This window comes from Carcharhinus amblyrhynchos, unplaced genomic scaffold (genome assembly GCF_965287045.1).
Source record: "Carcharhinus amblyrhynchos unplaced genomic scaffold, sCarAmb.v2.hapA scaffold_79, whole genome shotgun sequence".
Lineage (NCBI taxonomy): Eukaryota > Metazoa > Chordata > Chondrichthyes > Carcharhiniformes > Carcharhinidae > Carcharhinus > Carcharhinus amblyrhynchos.
Window position 1 is genome coordinate 740,393 of NW_027649819.1, and position 9,590 is coordinate 749,982.

General features: G+C 43.9%; 2 non-coding genes across 2 annotated transcripts; both read right to left on the reverse strand.

Annotated features, from left to right (window-relative positions):
• Positions 1–2,911: 2,911 nt before the first annotated feature.
• trnas-aga (transfer RNA serine (anticodon AGA)) lies at positions 2,912–2,993 on the reverse strand. Its single transcript has one exon. It is a non-coding gene; the product is annotated as a tRNA-Ser (tRNA).
• A 329-nt stretch (positions 2,994–3,322) lies between these two features.
• Positions 3,323–3,394, reverse strand: trnag-ccc (transfer RNA glycine (anticodon CCC)). The gene has a single exon. It is a non-coding gene; the product is annotated as a tRNA-Gly (tRNA).
• Between the last annotated feature and the right edge of the window lie 6,196 nt (positions 3,395–9,590).

Consider the following 9,590-nt stretch of genomic DNA (forward strand, 5'->3'; position numbering starts at 1 on the left):
TCGTTCTCACAAGACTGTCCCGCCATTCACTAAGATCATGGCTGATCTGTTTGTGTTTCGATTTCCACATTTCCATCATTCAGCTCGTTATTAAACCTCTTCCTGAGGAGATTAGATTTTCCCCCACAGAATTGTATTAACCTATTTGCTACAAAGCCTTTTCCTCCATTCGGGAGCATCAATAATTTATTAAGATCACACAAAAAAAGACTGATTTCTTGAGGGGACAGTACTATAATGAGATGAGAAAATTTAATGAACAAAACAACAAGGAAATACATTCTGAGAAAGCGCCCTGCAATGTTTGCAAGAAAATGCAGAGCTTTCAGCTGAAGAAGGAAATCTCAGTTTGCCGGAAGTTCTCCCAGATTTCTGCATAAAACGACCGCGACAGGACTCGAACCTACAATCTTCAGATAACATCATTGCCATGATTACCGAAGTCAGACACCTTATCCATTAGGCCACGCGGTCAGCAGACACAACAGCACCCCAAATGTTAGCGCCATGTGAATAACTGCCGTGATTATATTTATTTTCAGTTCTGTTTTTAGTGATATCTCTGATTCCTAAATGCCAAAAAAAATGAAGTGGATTCCCCAGAGTTTGTCAACAGCAGAAATCTAAAGTCCACTTCTAACATTCTTGGGTGCCTGTCTGTAGAGTTTGCACGCTCTCCCCGTGTCTGCGTGGGTTTCCTTCGGGTGTTCCGGTTTCCTCCCATCTCCAACCATGTGCAAATTAGGTGGATTGGCCAGGCTAAATTGACTCTTATTGTTAGGGGGAATTAGCAGAGTAATTACGTGGGGAGACAGGGAGGGATTCTCTGTCGGAGAGTCTGTACAGAATATCTGGGCCGAATGGCCTCCTTCCGCACTGTCGGGATGTTATGCTTCTTGCACTTCCTGTCTTCAATCTTCAATGCCTGTCCCCAAATCCTTCTGCTAGCAGCTAATGCAGCAACTTCCCCCTGTGAACCTTAGTTCAATATGTTCTACTCTTTGACACCTCTCTTCCAGCGCCACTCAATCCCTTTTGCTGCAAAGAGAGAAACTCCGAGTTATCCAGCCATACCTTGGAGCTAAAATCCCTCACCGCTGGATCCAAAACAGTAAATCTCCTTTCCCCCTTCATAAGGACTCTCACACACTTTGTAAAGTGTGGTTACCGGGTCTGGGGGCAATCCTAAAACAGCTACAGTTAATCAGAGCTTCATAAAGATTGAGCAGAACTTCCCAGTTTTTATACTCAGTAACTCCAGTTATGAAGCCAAACATCCAATCCGCCTTCCTGACGACAGTGTGCAATTTCGGTCTGCTTATTTGCGAAAGGATATATTGGTCCTGGAGGGAGTACAGAGAAGGTTCACTTGGCTGATACCGGAGATGAGGGGGTTCGCTTATGAGGAGAGATTGAGTAGATTGGGCCTGTACTCGTTGGAGTTTAGAAGGCTGAGGGGTGATCTTATAGAGACATATTAGAAAATGAAGGGGGTGGATAGGGTAGAGGTAGAGAGATTCTTTCCAATTAGAAAGGAAACCAGAACTGGAGGGAACAGCCTCAAAATAAGGGCGGGGGTGGGGTGGGGTGGGGGTGGGTGTGGTACAGTTTAGAACAGAGTTGAGGAGGAACTTCTTCTTTCAGAGGGTGGTGAATCTCTGGAATTCTCTGCCCAATAAAATGGTGGAGGCTACCGCGCTGAATATATTTAAGTCACGGGTACATGGGTTTCTGATAGACAAGGGAATGAAGGGTTAAGGGGAGAAAGCGGGAAAATGGAACTGATTCACTTCAGATCAGCCATGATCTTATTGAATCGGGGGGCAGGCTCGAAGGGCTAGATGGCCTACTCTTGCTCCTATTTCTTATGTTCTTATGTTATGATCGTTTTGAATGGTGGAGCAGGCTCGAGTGGCCATGTAACCTAATCCTGCTCCGAACTCTTATGTTCCTATGAGAGCTGAGACTGCAGCTTATGTTTCTCCAAAAGAATCTCTCTGGATAAAGCCGGAATTTCTGGGATTTCTGTCAGTGACGGATTTCTGGCGGTCTGTGTCTCACTGCTCTAACTCACTCTATCCCTCCATCCCCTCTCATTCACTCTATATGAAGGTGGGATCTTGCTGTTTAGTGACTGAGTACACACAATCTGTATCTACATCTGATCAAATATAATTCAGCTTGTCAACAACATCATCGTTTCAACCAGCTCTGGGTTCACCCCGGCACAGCTCTGATTGGCTGCAGCCCCCTGAATCTGGGGAACAGACACTGTGAGCATCGCCGGCCTCAGAGGCTTTCACAGTTACTGAGCTGGGAAACTCCAACTAATCCCCGAGAATCCACAGCACAGAGCGAGAGGAGAGGAAAACCTGTCCTGGGAGCTGTCAATCTGAGACACAGTTTGACCTGTCAATGTGCAGATGTGAAGCTGCTCCTTCCATTCCCAATCTGCTATAACCAGGAGTTCCTAACGCCCAATAATGACCAGCTTGCAGCAATGTGTTTGAATGAACACGATGTCATATCATCCAAGCAGCATTTTGAAATGATCATTCAGTGTATTCTGATGAAATTTATTTCTTACGTTCTGTGTGTCATTCCATAAGAATCTTCCTCTGAAATGAGACCTTGTTTTGTCCTTGCGCTCCTGATGCTGTTTTTGTTTTCAATCTGCTCACATTATGATTTCCCTCATGGAACCAGAGAAAGGGAAAAGCACTGAATCATTCGGCTTATCTTGTCCATGCCAGCCCGAGGGCACCCAGGTGTCCTCTTCAAGCTCACCTTCCTGCACTCGGCCCGGAGCCATGGAGCTGAAAGCACGATGGTGATCCAAATACTTAGCACCAAAATACCAGAAGGATATCCGGCTCTGTGTCAGCCGGAAGCAAACGTTTTCAATAACAATCGCTGCGAGCAGGACTCCAACCTGCGCGGGAAAACCCCATTGGATTTCTAATCCAACGGTTTAACCACTCGGCCATCGCAGCTCCACGGGTTGGCCGGCTAATATAATCACCTCAGTAGCGTTCATACTAACTTCATCAGGCACCGTTATTGTACAAAGCTCAGTGTGTGAGCTGAAATTTGTTCCTCTACTTTTGTATCTTTGTCTCTGACGGAGATCTCACTTACTGGGTCAGAGACTTGTTTTTGTATCTCAGTCATTTTTCATTTCAAACAAATTAGTTCCGAATAAAAAGAAAAAGAGAAATCTCGATTGTATTTCATTATCGTCAAATGTTATGTTCGCCCTCTTTTTTATCCAGTCGGTTGGAAACACAGGAGGAAGCGCATAAAGTTCTAAGCAAATTATCAATGCGATGGCCGGGAATCAAACCCGGGTCAACTGCTTGGGAAGCAGCTACGCTCACCACTATACCACCATCGCTCAGGTTGTTTAAAACAGCCTTATCTTAATTAGTTATAATTACGGAACTACCTCCGTTGCTGATTTCATCAGACACCAGGCCTGTCCATCGGACAGTTTGTAAACTGAACTTGGCTTCTCTTGTTTTTTCTGGACAGTTTGAAGCCACCTTTTTACTATTGTTTCTGACTGAGAATTCATTGATTAGTTTTGACGCCCGTTTTTTCATTTCAACAAATCTTCCACTGACAACAGTTTCAAACTCGATTTTCCATTAGACACAGATGGATGATGAAAATATTTATGTGAATGTTATTTCAGCAGACCTCCCCCCTCTCCTTCCCTCCCCTTTCCCCTCCCCTCGCCCTCCCCCTCCCCACCCCTTCCCGTCCCGCCCCTCCCCTCCCCACCCCTCCCCCTCCCCTCCCCACCCCTCCCCCTCCCCTCCCCTCGCCAGTTCTCAGCCAGACACTGACTGGTTACAAGCTTATTTTACTTTTAACAGAAAATAAATCCCTGGCCCATGATCTGCTTTTCTCCTGTTCTCAGGCACATTCACTTTCAACAAGGGCGCAATAACTGGTTTGAAGAGTCAGAGTCAGACTGCAGTCACCTCGTTTCTCTCTCCATCCCTTTATCTCAGAGTCACCTTACACCATATCCTGCAGCCTGATTTGGCCAAGTTGAGCGAATGGGTCAATGATTGGCAGTTGCAGTATACTTTGAATAAATGTGAAGTCATCCAATTTGTTAGCAAACACGGGAAGACAGATTATGTTCTGAATGGTCATAAATTAGGAGAAGAGAATGTGCAACCAGAACAGAGTGTCCTCATGCACCAGTCACTGAAGGGAAACATGCCGCTGTAGCAGGCAGTAAAAAATGCAAATGGCATGGTGGCCTTCATAGCGAGAGGCTTCGAGTACAGGAGCAGGGATGTCTTGATGCAATTATGCAGGGTCTTGGTGAGGCCACAGCTGCAGTTTTGTCTTCTTATCTGAGGAAGGATGTTCTTGTTCGAGAGCGAAAGCAGCGGTTTACCAGACTGATCCTTGTGATGGCAGGACTGAGGTATGAGGAGAGATTGAGTTGATTACTTTTATATTCGCTGCAGTTCAGAAGAATGAGGGGGACCCCCTTAGAAAGCGAGAAAATTCTAACAGGATTAGGCCGGGTAGATGAAAGAAGGGTGTTTGGGAGTGTCCAGAGCCAGGGTCACAGTCTGAGGTTACAGGATAGACAGTTTAGGACAGACATGAGGAGAAGTTTCACGTTTATATTAACTTCATCAGGAACCAGGATTGTGCAGAGCACAGAGTGTGAGCTGAAATTTGTTAGAACATAGAACACAGAACACTACAGCACAAACAGGCCCTTCGGCCCACAAGTTGCGCTGATCACATCAATACCTACCAATCCATAGACCTATCTATAACCCCCAATCCCATTAAATCCCATATACTCATCCAGAAGTCTTTTAAAACACCCCAGCGAGTTCGCCTCCACCACCACTGACGGCAGCCGATTCCATTCACTCACCACCCTCTGAGTGACAAACTTTCCCCTAACATCACCTCTGTACTTGCTTCCCTGCACTTTAAATCTGTGTCCTCTCGTAGCGACCATTTCAGCCCTGGGAAATAGTCTCCGAGAATCCACCCTATCTATTCCTCTCAACATTTTATAAACCTCTATCAGGTCGCCTCTCAACCTTCGTCACTCCAGGGAGAAGAGTCCAAGCTCCCTCAACCTATCTTCATAAGGCATGCCTCCCAATCCAGGCAACATCCTTGTAAATCTCCTCTGCGCCCTTTCAATAGCTTCCACGTCCTTCCTATAGTGAGGCGACCAGAACTGCGCACAGTACTCCAAGTGGGGTCTGACAAGGGACTTATAAATTTGCAGCATTACCTCCCGACTCCTAAACTCAATCCCTCGATTAATGAAGGCCAGTACACCATACGCCTTCTTGACCACATCCTCCACCTGCGAGGCCGATTTAAGAGTCCTGTGGACCCGGACCCCAAAATCCTTCTGCTCTTCAACACTGCTAAGACTCCGTGGGTTTCTCCACGCAGATTCCTGCCCTTGATAGTGCACTCGTTCATCCCACTGGCCCTGCCAAAATGGACCACTACACGTTTATCCGCGTTGAAGTCCATCTGCCACTTCTCCTCCCAATCTTTCATCCTATTTATGTCCTGCTGCAACTTCCACAACACCACCAACCTTGGTGTCACCGGCGAACTTACTAACCCTCAACTTATACTTTGTATTTTTCTCTCTGAATTCATTTATTAGGTCGGAGACTTGTTTTTCTCTTTAAATATTTTTCCATTGAAATCGAATTACGTCCGAAAAGAAAATAAAACAAAGCATCTCTATTACTATCCAATGTTGTGTTGGCCCTGTTTTAGTTCACTCCGTTTAAAGTCCAAGAGGCCGCGGATAAGATTCCAAATAAATTATCAATGCTATGGGCTGGGAATCGAACCCAGGTCAACTGCTTGGAAGGAAGCTATGCTCACCACTATACCACCAGCGCTCGCTTTCCCTCAAGGAGCTGTTATTTGCATTAGTTTTAACTGCGGAACTTCCTCAGTTGCTGATTCCATCAGGCACCAGGAGAGCCCGGAGCGCAGTTTGGAAACTGAACTTGGCTTGTCTGGTTGAAGCCACCTTTTTACAATTGTTCCTTACTGGGAACTCATTGATCAATTCTGAGGCCTGTTCTTTCATTTCACAAAGTTTCCACTCAAAGCAAATTGAAGCTGAATTTTCCATTAGAAAGATCGTGATGGGGACGATTTTTAGTGAATTTCATTTTAAGAGTATCCACCTGCTGTTACAACCTGCGATAACTAATTAAGTAAATCGGAACAGTGATGGTCAGGAACTGACCCTTGGACAAACGCTCTCACAGTCACCACTCCATCACCATCGCTCACCTGGCTCTGTCACCCACTCTGTAAGAAAGTCCAGCTCTGACAGTGAATCTGGCTCCCTGCAGGTCCAATCGGAGGATGGTCAGAAACTGTCACTGTCAGAAACCCCATGATCAGCGAGTGTGGGATGGTTATTTAACTGGCTGTCACTGGTTGGTGAGGTTGTGATTTACTGTTACCTGTCAGTGCAAGAACAACAAATAAAACTATACAAACACTTAGCTGGGGAAAGGGCTTCTCTTGAGGTACTGGGAGTATTTGCATAATGGATATCTGGTTCTGTTCAGTTTGACGGTTGTCACGTCTGATACACTTTGATTCTTGTATTGTTTTTCCCACGATGTCCTTTCCTATCGCGACCATACTTTTTGAGTTGGCAAAATCCTTCTAACTGTCCTGACTTGAGACGATCCACACCTCTTTCACTTGTGACGACCCCTCTCTCCACCCTTACTGTCTGTATTTTTAACGGCTTGATTACCCGAAAAGATGCGCATTCTAATCATTGTTCTCACTCCAATCTGTAATTATCATACTAATGTGCTCGTGTGTATTTGTCAACCTCCCTCAACTCATCTAAAGAAGGAACAGCGCTTCAAACCTCGTGATTCCAACGTTAACCCGGTGTTGTGAGACTTTTTTATTGTGCCCACCTCATTCCAACGCCGGCACCTCTACATCAACACTAGTGCGAGCAAATCATCTGTTGAGGAAATAGGAAAATGGATCAGAATTGTTGACGTTCCATTATCCGTTCTCACTGTTCAGAGACTTAACCACGCATTCCAGGTGTAACATTAGTTTCTATATTTCTAATTTCAAGGTGTTATTATGTTGATAAAACTGTCTATCATATTGAGCAGACTGAGTGACTGCGTTATGAAGCATCTCTGTTCAGTCGAGAAACATCACTCGGATTTCAGTCCCCACTCATTTTAATTCTTGATCTTGATTTATGCTGATATTTTTCCATCTCAGCCTCCTATAATGTTCCAATAAAGCCCAGTGTTCCAATAAAGCTCCAGAAACAGAAAGTCATTCCTCAATATAACATTTTATCGCCTTCCAGATACAATTTCAGACATTAAACTCAGCTCCATCTTGCTTCAAATTTTCTTTGCAGGTTTCTATTTTATTCTCATGTTTACTCTTGCTTTCCTTTCGGGAGGCACCTGTTTATCATTCCGCCAACATCAACACATTTTAGACACATATCTGGTTTCTTTACCTTTTCCTTTAGACTTACACCAAAATCTCTTCTGTTATTGAATCATTCCTGCTCTTCACCTTGTTTCGAAACGGCAGGGAACAGTTCATTCTCGATTCAGTGATGAGTGATGAATGACAATATATTAACGTTCTGACAGGTAATGAGCTTTTCCGCCTTTTCCCTGGAACTCTACACATTCTTCCCTTTTCAAATAACAGTCTAATTCTTTTTGGAATGCTTCAGTTGAACTATCCTCCACTCTCCAGCAGTCAATTCCATACATTTTCCTCGTGTTTCTACTCCCCCCTTCGATAATGACTTTAAATCTCATCTCTTTTATTCCAGGCGTAGGGACAGTTTGTTCCTTTCCATTCTGCCCAGGTGTGTCTTGAGATTCAGTACCTCGATTAAATCTCCTTTCAACATTCAATTCTCCAAGGAAAACAGTGCCAAAGTCTTTAATCCTTTCTCAATAGTGAAGTTTCTCAGTCCTACAAACAATATCATGAATCCTTTCTGCAGTCTCTCAAATGCCTTCACATCCTTCGGATTGTGTGACTCCCGGAATTGGACACAATACTTCAGCTGTGGATGTTTTAGTGTTTTAGATCATTTAAACATTACCTCCTTGCCCGTGCACTCAAAGCCCCTGTTAATAAAGGGTAGAATTCAATATGCGTTATTAAACTATCCCTCCACCTATCTCGGTCTGTCCAATGACTGATACACATGCACAACCTGCTCCGTCTGTTCCTTTACTTTTTGCTGTCTCCCTATAATCTTCCAAGGAGAATGAATCGCTTTACAATCCTCTGCTTTGGATTTCATCTGCAACTTGTCCACTCGTTCCGACAACTTGTTTATCTCCTTTTTGAAGTTTTGCACTATTCTCCTCGCAGTTAACAATGTTTCCAAATTTCACATTGTCCACAAATTCTGAAGTTGTACCTTTACACCATTAGCTTCTTCACTAATATGTATTGGTGTATTTTCAAAGGCTTTGCAGCTTGTGTGGATATAAAAGTGTTTTACTGCAGATTGAAGCATTTCACGGAAAAGACAACCAATGTAATTCCTGTCTATAATCTTCACAAAGTCACAAATATTGCACAGATGCAGTGAAGTGGTTTTATCATTACTGTTTCTCGAAATACCAGAAGAATATTTCGATTGACAAACCTCAGGCCTTTGGGCTCAGCACGCTTCCACTGCACTACTCTACTACGGAGCGATAAAGCCCTGCTGTCTATAAATGTGGCCAGTCAGGTACTCAATTCTAGATTGTTTCACGCCAGTAGCAGCGTCAGGAGGCTAAGTCTGGCCGCATAATTCCACAACACAACAGCAAAAATGCATTGAAAAGAGAAAGGCAGACAGAAAAGTAGCAAGATACATTGTCTGGAAACATGTAACGACAGATGAAGTGATAGGAAACCAGCAGACACGGAATTGGACAATCAGTCACTGATGTAAACGAATTTTGTGTTGAAAATGTATGTTTGCAAATATATTTCCTGCTCTGTAACTGTGCTCTCTGCTGTTTAGTGATGTTCGCTGTTATTGTGTAAGGTGTTTTCCTGTTTGTAAATATATTTCCTGTTTTGTATCTGTTCTATCTGTTATTGAGGTGTTTTCTGCTGTTGTGTAAAATGCTTCCCTGTTGTTGTAAACGTGTGTCCGGCTGTGTAAATATGACCCATTGCGTGTCAATATATTTATCAGTTCTGCTGTTAAGTCGCCTGCTCTGTAAACTTTTTCCCTGTTATGTAAAAATATTCGCCGTGAAGGTGTTTTCTGTTCGGCAAAAAAAAACTTCCTGTCCTCTGATGTTCGGTGTGGGGTTAACATGTTGCGTTTTGTGTAAAGATGTTCGCTGTTCTTGTGTAAAACTCTGGTTAAACTGCAAGTGGATAACTTTCGCTTCATCTTGACTTCATGTCACCCTCTGTTAGTGAGTGTGATTAGCGAATTCATTGTGTATCCAACACATGTATGTGAGCGAGGTTGATTCTGTATCTGTTAGTCTCAGGTTGTGGTTGCGAGTTTTTACTTGTTTTATTTA